Here is a 19,510-nt window from a genome sequence, read left to right as displayed (position 1 = left end):
ATCCTCAACCATCTTCTTCCCCTTGTCGGCAAAGTCGGTGTCCCTGACCTTCCTGTCGGCGCCCTCCTCCTTGGGTGCCCTCTTGATGGTGGCATCAACATCCCAGGTGTCCTCTAGCTTCTTACAGATACGCTGAATAGTCTGTAAAGTCACTCCTAAGGTTGAAGCAATCGTTGAATTGGAGATTTCACCTCCATTATTAAGCAATGCCATGACTACGGCGGACCTCGAAAGCTCCTCGTTCCACTTATAGCTCTTTCTCTCCTCATTTGATGACGGCATGATGCTAACTGAACTACGTATCGTCAGCTGACGAGAATAGCCTTCCTATTTGGTAACCGGTTTTTTATTTGATAATGTCGTCTTCAAGTTATCAAGGTTTAAAGTAGGCGACAACTTGATCCCCGCACCCTCTATTTTTTGGATAAGATATTTTTCTCTCACTTCTTCTCCTCCGCCCTTTCAATGCTGGGATCCGAGTTCTTTGTGAGTAGCAAAATACCCATTGGGTAGACTGAGTTCGTCAGATCTAGGTGTATTCTTCCATTCCAGGATTGATGAAGAGAATTATCATTAAAGGAGATAATTAAATTAAAAATTGAATTCAAATATAATATCTTAAATATCAAATATCATTTGTCCTTTCGGAAAATTGTCTTTGGCAATATGTCCATTCGGCAAATAGTCCTTTGGCAAAAGGTCAATTTGGATAATTGTCCTTCGGGTAAAATGTTTTCAGCCAATAATCCGTTTACGTATGACTTCTTTTGTGACATACAGAGTGTTTTTCAGAAGATTTTTTTTTCCCCCAGCATCTACAATATTTAGCATTATCTTTTTTTTTTTTCTAAGGGAAAAACCCTTTTTATTAATTCTCATAGAGCAAAACTGGAACTATTCGAGTAGTTTTTATTTCTCCAGAATTTATTTGTAATTACAATAGTTCAATATACCTCCATCTAATAATAATAAAATAAATATTAAACCACTTGTAGGATTACGAACATTTTTCTTGGGCTTTTCCGTTCAGGCATCAGGAAGCACTGGCTAAGCACGTCATATTAAAAAAAGGGGATTACATATAAAAAATAATAAATGTGAGTTTAGATGAGGTGTAGCAACGAACATGTATTGCTAAAGTTCTGCACGTCATTGAAAAAAAAGAAAATTATATTTAGGGTTGTAAATCCTTTGCATTTTTAGGGTCCAAGATTTTAGCTCTTGTTATTGGCAATCTGAAAAATGTTTTTTATTTTATCCAGTTGTTATTATTGTTTCTTCATTCTTTAGGAGAAAACATGCGGAGTTGCTCTGAAAAGTAATTAAGTGTAAGTGTGAAAAATGAATAGCAACAGGGATATATAGTGGAGAGTCATTTTCTACATTCATAAAGCTGAGTAAGTCTATTTTGTCAACACCTAATTACTATTTTTTTAAATTGTAAATCAATCAAGGTTGCATGTTCATATGAGTAAAATAGTCATTATGCAAATAAAGTAACATGGTTTAAATTTGTTTACACAGTATTTTTTTAAGTCATCAAATTTATGTGCTAGGAACATTAATTTTAACTTAAATTTGAAAAGACAACCTATAAATCTCCTTTATTTTATATTAAAAGCGAAATATCCTTGAGGGAAAATGTTTTGAGGAAAAATAATTCAAAGCAAAATGACCTAGTGCACAAATATGTATACATATATCAATAATTTTTTTAAAAAACATATTCAACAAAAATGTGCTTCGAGACATGTGTAGAGTTGTAAGTTGGTAGAACTATTGCTATGTAAAAAAAAATAATGTAGCCCTGACAATTCGAAAAATGTTTGGGTACATTGTATAAGTATCCCTGCACGCCATATGTTATTTTTCTATCTCAAAATTGGAGACCATGTAAGCAGAAAGTCAAAATGCAATTATCACAACCATTTAATAGTTTGTAAATGTCGGGCATTCATTTGAACAACAATAATTCAATGAGTGACAACATAGCTAATTTTCATTTGAGCGAGTATTTATTTGGAGAAGATTCTTTTCAGCGTTGTTCATTTCAGCGACAATTTCATATGGTCAAAAATGAGTAGCTATAGAATATAGAGACCAGGCTTGCGAACAGAAAGAACACTTTTCCATGGAACGTGCGCTCGATGAACGGAGAGTTGAATGGAACGGATTTTTTTATTGCCTAATGCTAAAAATGGGATTTCAGCGTTCAGTTCCAAAAGTACTTACAAAAAAATTAAGAAATCAAAGTTAATATATATATATTTTTTCTTTTTAAATATGATTTAAAGGCCTGATAAAGCAAAGACGAACGCTTTATAAACTTATTTTGTAGGGTTGTAAGATACGAAAAATCAACATTATCAAGAACAACATACTGTTAAACCAGTGGGCAATATATTATTCAAAAGAAAAATAATTGCAAAGATATTTCTCTAAATGGTCGCCCTCTGCTGCCACCATGGCCTCACCCCTGGGCCTAATGGCTTGCAAACCTTGACGCCGTGGCCCTCCGACATAACCTCGCACTGCCTCTTGGCAGAGGTATTTAGCTGGAATGGGAGACGGCATTGACCCTAATTTTGATATTTTTAAATTTTTGAGAATATTATATAATTTTTTACATTATTCGTGTCAAGAACTTAAATTTTTTTCCATACACGACAATTTTTGAGTACAAAACAAAAAATCAAGATTTCGTATGTCCGAATGGAGATGCCAACGATGTTTGCAGCCTTCTCGGGACTCACTCTGGTATTTTCACATTGGGAGACATATGATAAGAACAATGTTTGGTTGCACAATCAAGACTCGTATATTGAAAATAACTAAGATACAATTGTAATTTAGTGGCTCCGCAAGTTTTGAGTACCCACTCTGTATAATGGTGAACATTAAATAAAAATACTCACATGAAGACGTAAATGAAGTTAAGAAAAAACAAGGCTTACCTATAATATTGAAATGAAAAATATATGTAACTCCCTTTAACTGAGGTATCGACTCCAAATATTACTTTAGAAGGAAAATTTTTTTTTAAATATCTAATATTAAAATATGTTATATGTATATATCAATTCTCATGTATATACAGGGTGCATGAACAAAATCTGCCGTATTTTAAAGACGGCATTACTCTATCAGATGATGTCTGATCCGTCTGTTTTTGGTGTTAAAATTTTTCCTGGGTCATAGGCTTCAGTTATTGTTTACCACTTGTAGCGATAGTCTCATTTTAAGTGCCCAAGAAAAGTCATTATGTTCAATGAGAGAGATCGTAGGTGCACTGTTATTCATATTATGCTTAGTGATCACCTGAAATTAATCAATGCTGACATCTCTGGCCTTCTGTCAATGCCAGTAGGAACGGTCAGAAGTCTCAGGAAGCACCTGGAGGAGTCATCAGACCCGATGGACGTTGTTGACAGGAGGAAAAAGGAGGAGAAGAGCACCAGGATTGTCCGGGACGTCACCTTCATCAACAAGGTCAGAGACATCATCGACGAGGACCCCCACCGTTCCATAAGCGCCATGGTGAGGGACCCGGGCGTGGCCGAGTGGACTGTGAGGGCTCGTGTGAAGGAGGACTTAAGGTGCAAGTCCTACAGGCGTCAGACAGCCCAACTTCTGCCTGAAAAGACTCAAGGGTTGCGGCTGCTCAAAAGCTTCAGGCTGCTGAACATCTTGAAGAACCCCCCAAAGTCGCCGAACATTTCTCTAATTTTTTTCTTCTTTTGCGTTCGTACCCTTCTCCTCTTGGCCTCCCTCATCACAGGATTTGATAAAGATATTCGTTTTTATTTTATCAATAAATATTATAAAATAAGCTTGTAGTTGTAATTTTTTGTCCACTCACCCTGTAGTATTTAGAGACATATTGTCCATAACCATTGACTAGTACGTACCTCAAGTATCTAGTATCTGAGACTTTGTAATATTTACTAATATTAATATTTTCTAAGGAAAATGCAAGATATCAACACGAATTCGGAATACCGTTTTAACTACTATGATATTTCTTAAAAATGCCTTGCATAGTCGAAAATTTGACATGTAAGAACTAATTAAAAGCTATTTTTGAAATAGTAATCAATATAAAACATTAAATATAATTTCTATTGATAAATAATTGTTTTATCATAAAAGATATTCCGAATCAAGGTTGTATACTGTACTATCTCAGTTCTAATAACGTAATATACACATAAAGTTCATTTTTTTAATTCTATGCCCAGCTGGTACATATATATAAAAAAAAATAAAGAAACCAATAAATCGAACATGTTATGACATAATTTTAGATAAACTATAATGGGCTATCAGAGAAAGGAAATACAAAACATACAGGGCCATCAAAAAGTTTTGGAACATGGTTTTAATTAAGTTTTTGAGAGATGTTGGTCAATTTTATGAAAAACTTGCGATAGCAAAAAGATTAGCTGATTGCTTACCTTTTGAACGACTTACTTACCAAGTCCCTTGTATAAACATTAACGAAAAAGAAGCAAAAAAGATAAGGAGTAATTTGTTTACATATTCTGATACTGTAAATTGAAAAACCACTGTCTGAAGGTTCAGTGTAAAGATCAACAATGGTCAAAACATCAGTGATCGTCATAGAAGCGGAAGGCTGATCAAATAAAGCCTGAAACGGCAAAAAAAATCTTTTTTTTAAATCTGAAGTGATGGACTTGTCAAAGAAGTAGTCGGTGAACCATTTTATGGTGTCCTATGACTTTTAAAACTTGTGGTAATTCTTTTCGATATATTGAACGACCCTTACTTACTCAACAACAATTACGATTTGATTGCTGCTAAAAGCATTACAATGACCTGACAAAAACCAAATTTTGTTTTTCTCGGACGCAAAGACATTTAGAGTGGATCCTGTTTACAATAAGCAAAATGAGCGGGTTGATTTGTGAAGTGTCCAACACCAAAGATACGGCTTCAATAATACTGCTCGGTATTGCTTTCAACAGTACGGGACTCCCACACATACGGCAAAAGTCGTGCAGGATTGGATGGCAAAAAAATCATGTTCTGACCGAAGGACTTCTGCCCACAACAGAGCCCCGACCTCAATCCCCTAGATTACAACATCTGATGGCAAATTGAATGCAAGGCCTGTAGACAACATCACAGAAGTATTGAGTCCCTAAACCAATCGGTTGAGAAAGAGTGGCGATCAATGTCGAAGCACTACGTTGTCTACGTCTGCAAAACGTTCAAAAATATAGAATTTTTGAAAACGGCAGACCCTTTTCTTTCCAATGAATTCAATTATATGCCGTATAAGAGAGCTATAAGTCTAATTTTTGCTTTTTAGTAGTTAAAAAGTAATTATATAACCTTTAGAAAATAAAAAAATACTGCTCTGATTGCCAAATACAAAAAATCTCGCAATCGTTTTAGTTTCTTTAAATGTACCTTCTCCGGAATTTCAAACATTTTTAAGTTAACATTGAATCTGTGGTATTTTTGAAGACAAACAGGGATATGTAAACTGATTTGTGAGATAATACTCTATGTAAAATTTACCTTCTATTCTTTAACTACACTTTAAATTAATAAAAAAAAGCAAAATTTAAAATTAAAATCACGAATAAATGCTTATAATTCACATCTATATTAATAGGGTTGCACGAATAAAGGGGATTAAACTAAAAATGTGACACATTGTGAAACAATACATTGCCTATGTATGTTTATCTATCTCAATCCCTCAGATAACAAAAGTTTTAATATTATTAGAGTCTGACAATGGTTAAATAATTAATAAGATAGGCTATTTTTTTTGTGTGAGTGTACAGTACGACCATAGGTATTGATAAATCATTAATGAACACAAATATTTTTGAAGCTAATGACTCAAAGAGATATATAATTATAATTTTTATATAGATTGATATTGAATGGAGTATTTTGACAAGTTTTCGACCTCAACGTGAGAACGGCAGGAACTGTAAATAAAAGCTAGACAAAGCACAAAAGTGTCTGCCATTTTGGACGCACAGTTTTTACGTAAAAGTCGTTTGAGTGTTTTTTTAAAAAAAACACAACTCTAATTTTTATTTTTCAACATAGTCGTCTTTTAACTCTACAACCTTCACAAACGATGCTCCAATCTCTGTAACTCCTACCCTCAAAACTCACCAGACTTAAATCAGTTAAACTATTTATTCCGGGCTGTTTTTGAGGCAAAGATTAAATGATGTCCTCACACTACAAAGGGCTCCTTTTTTTTCTTGGTCCGGAGTTAGGACAGTTTATTGTCCTCAAAGTAAACACATAAAAGTAAAAGCAACATAACTACCCTCTAAAAGAAACAAACACTCAAAATCAGCAACATACAGATGTTTAAAATAACATCAATTATAAAATTCCTACATAAAATATTTACATATCTAAAACTAGTTGGTCATTTAAAATCGACCATTCATAATCAATAAAACTTCCATCCAGAGCTTTTGGTTACTTTTCAATCGATAATAGTCTAACAAATTGAGGCCACCAATTGCAAGGTAATAATATTGGCTTTCATTCAGTCTGACGATAAGGAGACTTCCCCTCATCAACAATTCCTAAATATTGTTTAATTCTTATTCTTCGATTCTGTGAATAAAGACTCTTCATGAATAAATGAATATCATCCTCCTCTGCCTCCTCAAGCAGTCTACAAATACTTGTACCCTTCTTTTCACCCAATTATTTGTAGGCAGTGAATTTGTAATCAGCCTGTAATTTACCCACCATGTGTAATGGGAAATCAAAGGGATTTGAATACTTTTTAAAATGGCACATTTGTTGATCCCCCATCAAATCCCAAATTTATTTTAAAATGAGTCTCTCCTTCGAAACACTCCTTATTGATGGGAGTAATGCATTCACAGGTCTTTCAGGACACACCAACGCCACCCATCATTTGGTAACTCCTCCAAATTTATATCCCCCACCAAGTTCCATTCTCTTTTGTTCAGTTTCCTTCGACAGTGTTCTCCAAAGAACCGCAATACTCTTGGGTTTCGAACGAGAGGTTCCGCTCCTCTCATACCCAATAAAACATTCTCAAGCAACTCCGAACATGTAGCACCTATACCACACCAAAAGCTTCATTTAATTTTAAATAATTTAATAAGGTTGGCATGCCCATATTCCGGATGGTCATGAAGATCATAACCATATCTTCTTTTCATAACCCCCTTTATGATGCTTACCCATGTACTTTGACTCCCATTCGATCTTTTAAACCATCTGAAATTGCTCATAATTCAACGTTTCTTGGTGTCTACAAATCCAAGACCCCCACAATAACTTTTTTCATGAAGTCTAGTCCATGATATTATGCCACGCATTTTCCCATCGTAGATGAATCTTCTCTTCATTTTGTCAATTATTTTTTATTTTTCTTTAGTGTACAAAGGACGCCCTGATTGACTCCATCAAAGAGAAGGCAACAAGCATGGAGAAGAACCTGGTGAAGAGGTCCTGCAGCAGATTCAGGAGCAGGGCGGAGCAAGTCATTATGGCAGAGGGATCTTACTTTGAATAAATGAACTCCTAACATGAAAATGTATTAATTTGATGTTTATTTCAATAAAATCAGTTAAATATTCAATAAGTTATGCTTATTTAAAAAAAAAAATAAGTATTGTGAATTCTTGAAGTCCGCACCCTTTATTTTTTGCATGGGTACATCATATTTCTACAACTTACTAGGGAGAAAATTGCTCCATAGATTGAGACTTTAAAATCGGGCAAAAGTATAGTGACCAAAAAATGGGTCAACGATTTGAAGACCATTAAATTTTTGGTCTACAGTTTGTGATCGTGGTCTGTACCGTAATGTCCTTACAAATAGCTCTCGAAAAATCGCTTAAGACCAAGATCTCAACCCTAATCACTACAAAGAGATGAAGAAAACTTACTATGTTGTAAGAAACCAATCATTAATTACAAAATTGCTTGTATAATAATATTTTTTTTTTTGCTGTTAATACAAAGTAGTTAGTTAAATTGAGAGCAATATATAACTGTCATGATTTAATGCAAACCCCTTCTTCTTCTCATATTGAAGAAATTAATTTTTCCATGTCATGTAACTAATTTCTTATACATACATTATGTAGGGTGGATATACAAATTTGATCTCAGGTGTAGGGATATATCCAAATAATTATCATACCCGTGGACTCGTAAATATGGACGCCCTGGAAGTAATTACTCATCGTCTTGTAAAAATTTACAAGAGTATATAACTGGCGGATACTCATTTATTATAAAAGGGTTATTTGGGATTTTTCCCTTTTGTATGACTGTACTAATGGGCATTTCGTGGAGCACCAGGAGAAGGCGGGAGCGAAACTTATTGTACTACTGAATTAATACCTTTGTTAACATCAGCTGTCTGTCTACGCCCTTCCCTTGTTGAAGTGTCTATGCTCATCACTAGGCACTAAGCATTTTGAGCATGTAAAAAAGAAAGACACCATAAATTAACATGATAACCCTGAAAATTGGAAGAATGTTCTAGAGGAGAGCAGCTTAGTTGTCGAGACGTACACTAACTACAGGGAGTAGCCATGAGAGAAAAGGAATAAATACAAGCCACACCCCGTATCAACCAAGGCCATAGACACAAAATTACTTAGTCGTAAAACTTATAAATCTATCTTTGTCGGTTCTCCCAACAGCACGACCACCTGCCACACTACAACGAAAACTCAAGAGTGGCTCCAGATCAACATCACTTCTAGGCAAAGGACTTCTGGCTGCAGTAGATCCTAGACTATTCCATCGAAGTGCACGTGTAGTCTAAGTCCTTCAGGAGACACCGCAATAGCAAACGTGCCCTGAAGACCTCCTCAGCAAGGCGTGGGCCTCCATGAGGACCGAGTACATACCGTGGGCTTGCAGCAGCTTCAGAAACTGCTTGAAGCTCATCATCAATCCTGAGGGCGGATAAATTGACTAAAACATGTTCTTTGGCTTTTAATTTAATAATTAATAGTAAATAAACTTGTTTCCTAATTCACCCAGGATCCTTCCATGGACTTCTATACTTTGTGCGTTAAAATGGGTAAATAATAACAGTTGTCCTGGTATATAAATCCCCCAAATGATTTCTGTCATTCATAAACAAACGCAGAAGTGATTATTGTCTTTTGTGTCCTTTTTTAGAACTAAAGACAACATTTCCGTTCAGTTCAGTCTCTGTCCGGTCGAGTTCTGCACATCAGTCCTGAAAACATGTAAAGTTTAGTCCTTGATGACTTTCCTTATTTTTATTAAAATCAGTTCTAGTTCAGTCATGAAGACTGATGGTCGTAAGGACCGGTTCATTGACTGGAAGAGTGTACGCGGAATAAATAAAGACTCATACAACCCTACTAGTAATAACTTTATAATTAGATGTCCTCTCCCACAGAATTTCCTTACTACATATAAACTCGTGCACTAAAAAATCCTTTGGATTTACAATCCAATACTTATTCTTAATGAATGCATATTTAGGCATTAAAAATTGTAATCTCAACCAAAAATTAGTTGTTGTTTTTTACAAAGTTTTTTGTTTTGCTCTCATGTGACATGAAAAGTAAATACAGGGATGACATTTGATGCATGAAATAGATTGAAAAAATATTTAGCATTTTGTTTTCCTATTACCAACATAATTTCTTTGTGCAAACAATTATTTTTCCATACTAGGCCATTAGGGACACATTTATAATTTGACTCTTACAAGAAACGCTAAAAAACCCCCAATATCATATAAAATAAAGCATAGTTAAACCTAGATTGAGCACTCGGTAGAGTGCAAAACCTCTGCCTAAAATCAAATTGAGTTATGTACCTCAATTTGTTTTCAAAGCTATAGTAGATTATGCATATTATTGTATTGTGTTATTTTGACCTTGATCTCTCAAAATTATATGATCCGTTACTGTGCCCATATACATAATCTTCATACCAAGTTTGATCAAATTCGATCAAAAACTTTTTGGAGGTAATAAAATCTCACAAATAAGTTGAGGTTTTGATAAAATAAAAATGGAATAAATGAAATCAACTATTTAGGTGAAGTTTAATTTCTTCAAGATTTGAAAACTACCTCTTCCAACAAAGTCGAACTGTGTTTATGTTTTTTTTTTTTGTTAGTCATTCCGATAAAAGGAAAACATACGAATCGATTTTGATGAAACTTGGTACAAGGATTATATATAATCATAGTAAACGACCATTGAATTTTGAGACATAACGCAATACTTAAAAAAAAGCTTCATTGATCATAACTTAGACATATCTCGGAATCGATGGATACTTGTAAATTCGGCGCATTTTATGTAGGAGCTCAAGAACAAACGAGAAGATGGATTGTTTTAGTAAAATAACTTTAAATTAAAGAATCGCACCAAAGTCAATTTTTGAACTAAAAACGATGATTGCAATTGCTTGAAGTGAAAATAATTTTTAAACTTTATTTAAAGTATCCACATAGGTTTTCTTACAGGATATGAGGGACGTCTGCAATGTTTCCCACCTCAACCTGAAGATGACAGCACTCGTAAATAAAAGCTGGTCACATCTTTTTATCCTCGGTTGATAGTTACTCGCCAAAGTTTCAGCCATTTTGAACCTGTATTTGTTATTAAACAGTCGTTTGAGGGAGTTGATGGGAGTGAAATTGCGAAAATGGATAAAATCGAGTATCACTCTGTTGGCAGAGTTTAGGGGCAACATATCCAAGTTATGGAGCCGATTAATTACTATAGATGAAACTTGGATACACCATTATATATACATATATATATATGACCGAAACCAACATACTGTCCAACAGTGGACTACAAAGATTTTTGTCAAGTGAAGAGGCACATACTTGAACATTTATTTTGCAGAAAAAAACATTGATCACTATTAGGGCGGGTTACAGAGATTGGAGCGTTGCTCACAGAAGAGTACAGAGGTACAATGAGACTATGTTGAAAAATAAATCCGGAAAAAATGTCTAGTATCTTTGTTAGGTCGTTTGCAGACCATCCACTTATTTCGATATTTTGTAAGTTTATTTAGACGTATATATTAAATTGATTTAAGATCATCCCTGAAGAGAAGAGTCATCTGTTCTGTATTCCTTAATTGAGAAAATGAAGATAATAATAAATTTTAAAAAAATATGCTTTTGTAAGTCAGGGGCCTCCATACCAAGGCCAGCCAACCGAAATTACCAACATGTATAAATAAGTGACTGCTTTATTTGGGTAGTCAAACTTACTTAGTTGTTGAAACATTTTTTATTTTTGTATGTCTATGTTCGAACTCAATCCAAATCTAATAAAACTAATTTCTTAATAAACTAACTAATAAGGCATGAATTATCTAAGATTATTCTTAATTTGGCCTTGTATTCTAAAAAAATATACAACTATCAAAATAGTTTTAAAAGAAAGAAAAACGGATGTCAATGAAAAAGAAAACTTGATCCTTTGAGCTATGGGAGTTGTCGAGATAAAAAATATATATATTGATAGGAAAATAGATTTTCTTCCCGTTTTCTAATAATACTACAAATTATATTAGGATAGGAAAAAAGTGCTTTTGCATTTTGCCAGAGGGAAATTGCCCAAACCTCTGTTTTGCAACACGAACTGAAAGCATATCAGTCTTATATCCATCACAAATTGTATTGGTCACTTTTGACACGTGATTCCCTTTCAGGCAGTAAAAGTATAAAATATGGCAAATTTCTTGCTATGCTAACTCCTTTATCGACGCATGATAATTCAGGACTCAACCTAACAAGTGAAATAAAGTTAGAATGCGTTTGTAGTATACACTCACACATTTTGCAACACTTTATCGTATGATCCAATGTGATCAATAATGAAGAAGATATACATAGTTCGCTAGAAAAGGTCGGAAAATACGAAATTACATTTTCTTCAAACTATTATGACAATAAATGAAACGATTGTGATATTGATTCTTTGTTTAACTTTTTATTAATGAGGGCTTAACGAGGAAATACATAAATATATTAATCATCATTATGATTATACGTAGACCTTGGCATACGAAAATCCAAGTCTTTTTGCTCCTTATAAACGATGACAAGGGCTTCACAGCACAACTTCAAATGTGAGCAAACGACGTTCCATCCAATGACTCCGGGATAACTTTTAATTCTACCATTCACACCTTTGTTGATTGTTTGTAGGTTTGGATTTTAAAGGGACCCATTGCATTGAATTTAACAAAAGCTATGATATTGTTTGAAGTATAAACTAGTAGGACTTCTTCTGATAATATTAAGGCATTAGATTTTGCATTGTCTTATGTCAATGCCCTTATTGCCTACAAGAAGTGCGTCTATTAACCACTGAAGACTAAAGAATTGCAAACAATTTTTATATCTGCTACAGTGCAATACTTGACTTTTTCTTTGAGGATTCCAAATGTGTTAGGATATAAATGGAAATATGGAGCGGTTTTCGTACGATGCTTCCATAAATATGAGCAAAATATTTGAACATTTTGAAAGGAATTATTAAATCTTATGAAACTTTTGAGAAGTAATTGCTTTGAATGTGAATTGCAGACTCTTGACTAAGTTTTTACTTGTTGTTATTTTTCTAAATATTTTATTATTAATGCTCACTTTACTCGTCATATTTTTTGTGTGTGTTTTAATACATCCGATCACGTTTTATTAATTGCCCGAATTTTTTATTGCAGTGGGTCAACACGTACCCAAAGGTTCATTGGAAGAAGAATAAATATAAACTAAAATATTTATTTACGTAACTTATAACTCAATCCCTCTACCTACATATATTTTATTATATAATATCTACTATAATATAATATTATAGTAGATATTATGTACGATAATAAAAACAAATAGGATAAAGGTATTTATTTCAAAAACAGAGACAAATAAAGACTTTAAACATAATATAAAAGTTGTTTGGAATGATGAAGTACGTACTGAAGGCCATGTTGTATTCTGGTCAGACCAAATTACTGAGCTCTGGAGAGCAAGTTTTTTTTTGCACAAATAAATAGATTTTTTTAATAAAACCAGATCGATTCCCCGTGTCTGCAAATTTTTTTAAGGTATGGGTTGTAGATTCAAAAATGTAACAACAAAAAATTAAAAATCCACAAAAAGAATTATTGTAATAACAGGGAACAAGGGAGAACGTATATTGAATACGAATTAATAACGGTAAATAAATACGGTTACGTCTTACTATTATATAATATAAAAGCTTATGAGCCTTAATTAAAAAAAAATATATTTAAAAAGTTACGTCCTCTTCATGCTCAAGAGTCAACTTATTCCTAGTTGGCTCATATCTATTGCCTGCACTACTGAGTAAACTTTTATTTTCACAAATGGACTGAAGCTTTGTTATGTAGTCCATTATTGTTTCACTGATGATTTGTTAAAATTAAACAGATCATAGTTTTCTTTCTGGGCCTCCACAGATAGGAGCCCCTAGTCTAAAACCTAAGTTATTATATTCTAACTACTATGATTCTCTTTCCATTTTATTGGTTGACCATTTGAAATAATAAAATTAGATATTTTTTTGTTTGATTAATAAGATATATAAACTATTATAATAATAGTTATTATTTACATTATTGTGCTGATTCTAATACTTCAAAATAATACAATTCTAATACTTCAAAATAAGTCAATTCTGATACCAATTACAATGCATTGGTATTTGGCACGCATCAAGAAATAATAATGTATTGCAAGAAAGTACTACATGAAATAAAAAGAAATTTTTAATTTATATTTTTTTTCATTATTGTTTATGTCCTTGTCAATCAAAACAGTGTTTACATCTCGACATTTGCCATTATGCTACCGAGCGTGGTGAATTTTTGACATCAAAATTACCTCTACAGAGTCAACGAAACCAAAATACTGCGTGTTTGCCTGTTAAAGTATCAGAACCATAAACAATATTTACATTTTCAATCGTTTGGCTTCCGGTTTCTCTTTTTTCAAAGGAAACTGTAAAATATGGCGTATCTTCTCTTTGCTGGTGTTCATCTTTGACGAGCGCGCAATCAATGCAAGATACACATTACTAAAGTCGTATATAGGGAAAATTATGGGTTTCTTTTCACTACACTATTATGTAATTAATGCCTGTTAATCAATATGTATTCAGAAAAATTAATGATAATTTACTGTCAATCAGTGGTTTTCCAACTTTTCATAGCGTCTTTCGGCGGAAAAAGTATAAAGATCTCTAAAATGAGGTGGGAAAATGTCATCAAAAATTTATGCTACAGTCAAGTTTCACTTTGAGCCTCAAATACAGTCTCTTTTCAAGGCTTAAAGCGTGAGCAGGACTTTGCTACTTAGTCCCTCGGCAAATCTTGGAATTAACTTTTTGATCAGACTGATTCGTTCATCTTTGGTATTGCAGAGGGGTTCCTTTGGTCTGCCATTGGATCGCACCCGACCCAAAAAATTCAATGGCATTCAGATTTGGCGAGTTTGGAGGCCAAAAAACTGGCAAGATAATGTGGTCTAAATTGTCTTGGAGCCATTTGAAACTTTTGTTGACTTGTGGCCGGGAGACGAGTTGATCGACGACTTCACCTTGGTCTCTAGCACGTCCAGATAGTAATCACTGTTGTAATTTAAGTAAACAACGTTCATGTATATTAATGTTTTTTGTGTTAACTCAAGTAGCTATTTGAGTACTAATCACTAGACTTGTAAATGTTAAGCTTTTTTTAACGTGTGAGTATTTTTATAGTTGCCTATCTGAACGTTGTTTTTTATTTTTAACATATAATTAGGAGTATTTCCCAAATACCGATGAATCTATGTATCTCTAGTTCATAAGATGGCCCCAGTGGACAAAGTTTGAAATGTCCTAAGTGAGGCTGGCCAAATTGTATGACGTCTAGGGTCGAATAGATATTTTGAATTATTTTCTTTTATAAAATTAGATTAAAAAAAATATTTTTACTTCTTTAGGATATTAAAAGTGCAATTTTTTTTTTTTCAAGATAGTTTTTTTAATAAAAATGGAGAATGTTCTATTTTACCTTTAAAAAAGGCCAAGTCATCTTTGGCCTTTATGAATAATTTTTGAGTGTCGACCTCATGTTAAGATCAAAGCCACAAATTTGTTACATTTAAATATCGTTTAGGAATACCTATTAATCATTTTTCTCGTAAAAATATGTGTATATTTGTTTGTCAATGAAAAGAGAAGTTGATTAAACGTCAATCATTTTGAAATACACTTATGCATTATATTTGCACAGAGTGGGCGGGAAAAAAATGCAAAGAACATCAGACATAAATAATTCATTGAATATTTACATGGGAACGAATGAAAATACATAATCCTTCAGAAGGGTATAAAATACTTTAAATGAAGGTGTAGTTGTATTTTTAATGTCCTCATAGGAGCATCAAAGATGACGGGTAATCGATATGCTGTACGCCCAAGTACTTTTCAAAAATATACTACATTGTTGTAACAAATTGACAAGACTATTCGGGCTGGGATGGATCCAGACGAAAATATAAAACCTTATCCAGTCTAAGTGTAAAGAAAGATGACCGGTTCAGAGGAGGCAATTTTGTACATAACTGAAAATTCCCTTTTTACTTTAATGCACAAAGATAAGATAAAAACAAAATTTCTAGAACTCCGGAGCTACGTAAGGTCCCCAAACACCTAATAGCTTAAGAAACCATCAATAAAATATTTGAGAGATCCATTGCTATTTTAACTTTTCTGAAGCGTAATAGTTAAATCGTGAAAATGGCCAAAATGACCTATGGCTTTCAGGGATGACCTGCTTAAAAAAATGTATTAAATAATAGTCCTTGGAGTTATAGCGTTTGATTGAAAAATTATACAGCCATACTTCTTTCACCCAGTAGCAAAAAATTGTTCAACTAATGACTCAAATGGAAATCTAAATAGTAAAAAGACAGTACTCATTGTCACATTCCCATTAAAACACAAGAATTCGGCTACCCCTAATTCAAAAATTTATGAGGGAAGCCAATGTGTCCTCCCTCTACACGAAACCCCTATCCACCTTGAATGTAATTGTTGGGATCTAGTCGAAATGAGGTTCAACATTACCTGACATTTAAAATGGGATATCCTATATTCAGCCATTCGTGATGCTTGGTATATGCTTGGTTTCCAAAAAAAGTAATTATCCGTGCATGCCAAAGTTTTGTACATCGTATCGTATTTGGAAGCCAAAAATTCGGCGAGATAAACTCGTCAAAATTGTCTTGAAAACATTTGAAATTTTTTTTCTGAAGTGTGGCAGGGATCCAAGTAGTTTAGGAGCATCTGATTCCATCCTAACCTTGCGAAAAAAACGTCTCACTTTGTCCCAGTGGTCAAGCAATTGTTTTGTTGTCGCTCTCGGAGCGGATACCATGAATGGCTCCGTGCCCTTTCCAAATATTTGGGACATGAAATTTGTAAACTGTTTTATTATTTTTCCAACTGGTGCAAGTTTGCATTAGCTATATAATTATAAGAAAATCAGCAAACTACACTATGTCTCAAAATAAATGGTACATTGATTAATCTGCCTATTTTTCTCATGTTAATTCGAACAGATATATTTGTTGCACAAAAAGTTTCAAAAATACACAAAAAAAAAGGATTTGGAGATCAAATGATAGTCTGTGGGTAGTATATAGGATGGATCATCAATCAAAAAGGTTGCTAGTGAAATGGATATACCCTACAGAACTGTTCATAAGTGGTGGATGAGGTCCAAGAAAGGTGATAGCACGAGAAACAAGACTAGAATGGTATTATAATCTGTAGGAGTAAGACTTATGCACCTTGCTCCATCGTGGTCTATATTAAAACTGTACACTTTATTATTCCTTTACACGAGTTACTAGAAGTATGAAATACATCAATATATATAAGAATCTCTCTTTCTCCAATACTACATACAAAACATGATCGGTTTCTTCAGGTTGTTTCTCAATTTCCTTTTTACTAACAATATTTTTACATCCTCCTTTACTGTCATTCTTCTCCTCTTCTCCACCAAACAAACGTAGAAACTTCCTAGTCCTCCAATAAGTTCTCCTATTATTGAGACAAATTAGATAAGTTATATTATTTTGTTTAATAATGTTTCCAATATCGTTCCACTTTTTTGAAACGGAACTTTGAATCTGTACTGTCCTCCCAACCTCTAGAACAGATATATTAAAATCTAGAGTTTTATGACGTTTAATATTTGCATTCACTAACGTTTGACTAATTCATTATTCCTGTAATTGTCTATGGAAATCTGGTTGCATAATTCCCGATCCTATACACGCATGCTGTGAAAAAAACATACCCTCCTTACAAATATTCTTCACAAAATAGACGATCTCTCTATATTGGTGATTACCGAGTCTAAATATTAGGTAAACACCATTAATAACCTCCAATCTTGAGCCGTTCATTCCGACTATCTTGGGGCTAGCAGATGGATACCATAGTTTGATTGATGGTAAATATAAATCTTTGTAAATTAATAAGTCTGCCATTGAAGCCATTACACCAATATCACAAGTGGAAATTTGCTTCCCAATATATTCTCCATTTATATTCAGAATATCAATTCGAATTTTATTTAGTTCTCATCCACAAACTGAATTGATGAGTAATACTCAACTCATGTTCTTAGACCGGCATACTTTTGCATAATGACCTTTATTTCTACCCTTTCGGCATTCTATTTATTTAGCAGGACATGGTCTTCCGTATTGATGTGCTTCAAATCCACATTGTCTACATATTAATTATCTCTTTCTCATCTATGGTTTTTCTTGACTCTTATTTCTACTTTATTCAAATCCACTTTTATCATTATCGGCCTTCGAAATTATATTAATACCCTATAATACTAAATCATTTAAACTTTTTTTATTACTCAACTGTTCTGCACAAGATAATAGTCTCTTTTAAATTAAGTTGTTATTGTTTTCTAAAAGTTTTTGGCGAACATCATCGTCCCTAACTCAACATGTGACTAGAGTGGCCAACCAATGTTCCGATTGCATTTCATAAATTTCTGCCTCTTCTGCCAATATCTTTAATTCACAATAAAATTCATCAAAAACCTTAAAACTAGCTTGTTTTCTTCTGACTAATTTATATCTTGGTGCCGCAATTTGAGGACAATTAATTATTCATAAAAGGTGTGTTGTTTTACAAATTTTCTTGTCAAATATTAAAATTACATACTCAATTATTGATGGATGTACATTAGAGATTGGAAAGGCTAAAGTAATGAGAACAAAATAGAAAAATGGATTCGTAATAGAAAAATAAGTATTCATTATGTGTGAATATGAGAATCTTTATTCACATATATTGCATATTTATTTATGAGTATACTAACGGCTCCTATAATGAGAATCTATTTTGTAGACGTAGAAGCAAGCAAATTAACTTGAATGCATCTCATTATTTTTATGAATAAGAAAGTTCCATTTATTTTAACTATTCAACTAGAGTATTATTTTTATTTTTTCAAATAATCAAAAGTGTGTCAATGGAGTCGAAAAAAATATGACCTGTTGATATGTTTTAAAAAGAAACAGAAAATTAAAATGGTAATGACGTTTCATTAGATTAGTTACAAGAAGCTAATTGATAGGAAAAATATAAACACAAATCCCATTTTTTATCTAGCAAGGACATCAACAGGAATTATATATATATATACAATGATGTAAATCCAGTGTGTTTTTGAGCTGAGCCTCTAATTTGTAATTGGTAATATAAAAAGAAATTTTCTTTTCCTGAGCAGTTGTCATTATTATTTAATTCCGAATTAGTGACCATACTTTTCCTAAATCACGGCTTTACCTCTTTAACTACAAAAATAACCTTTGTATTGGTCATGGCTATTTCATAATTTATTAGATTTGATAAATAAACAAAGTAATAAGTTGTTCTATAATAGTTCTGTGTTTCCAGTAGGACAGAAAAACAATTCCTTGTTGATCCTTTGTCGTTTATATAATATATACAGGGAGCGGGATCAAATTGTCGCCAAAATATTTTTTTACAAAAAACAACACAAAATATACATTTTTTAACTTTTTTATTGAAAATCAAAACTATGACGAGCTTATAGGTATAGAGTAGCCATTCATTTGATATAATCACCGTTGGCATCAATACGGCCTCTGAACCGGCCGCAGGCTCTTCTGACCATCTCATTGTCCATGTTGCCGAATACCTCCTTGATGGAGTCCATTAGACTGGCGTTGGTGCTATGGAGATGTCTCTTGGTATGTCTCTCGACATAGTCCCAGACAAAATAGTCTAAAGGATTAAGGTCGGGAGAGTTAGGAGGCCACAAATCCTTGGTTACGACGTCATAACAGTTCTCGTTAACCACTATGGAGATTTTATTTTTGACCTAAATCCTCAGATACACAGTCCCTTATTGTTTTTTCATGGCAGCC

At 33.3% G+C, this 19,510-nt stretch overlaps 1 protein-coding gene across 3 annotated transcripts in view; it reads right to left on the bottom strand.

The window, feature by feature from the left end:
- The window catches only part of LOC121125427 (uncharacterized), a 315,586-nt gene that overhangs the window by 176,730 nt on the left and 119,346 nt on the right, over positions 1 to 19,510 (bottom strand). The window contains exon 2 of one of the 3 annotated variants that reach the window (XM_071891428.1): positions 2,916 to 2,954. The exons of the other annotated variants lie outside the window; for them this stretch is intronic. The gene's annotated coding sequence lies outside the window, so the exon portion shown is untranslated. The remainder of the gene's footprint in view (positions 1 to 2,915; positions 2,955 to 19,510) is intronic. 3 annotated transcript variants of the gene reach the window in all.

The sequence above is a fragment of the Lepeophtheirus salmonis genome, chromosome 10 (assembly GCF_016086655.4).
Source record: "Lepeophtheirus salmonis chromosome 10, UVic_Lsal_1.4, whole genome shotgun sequence".
Lineage (NCBI taxonomy): Eukaryota > Metazoa > Arthropoda > Copepoda > Siphonostomatoida > Caligidae > Lepeophtheirus > Lepeophtheirus salmonis.
The sequence above is the reverse complement of the archived record's forward strand: the minus strand, read 5'-3'. Positions and strand labels throughout refer to the sequence as shown.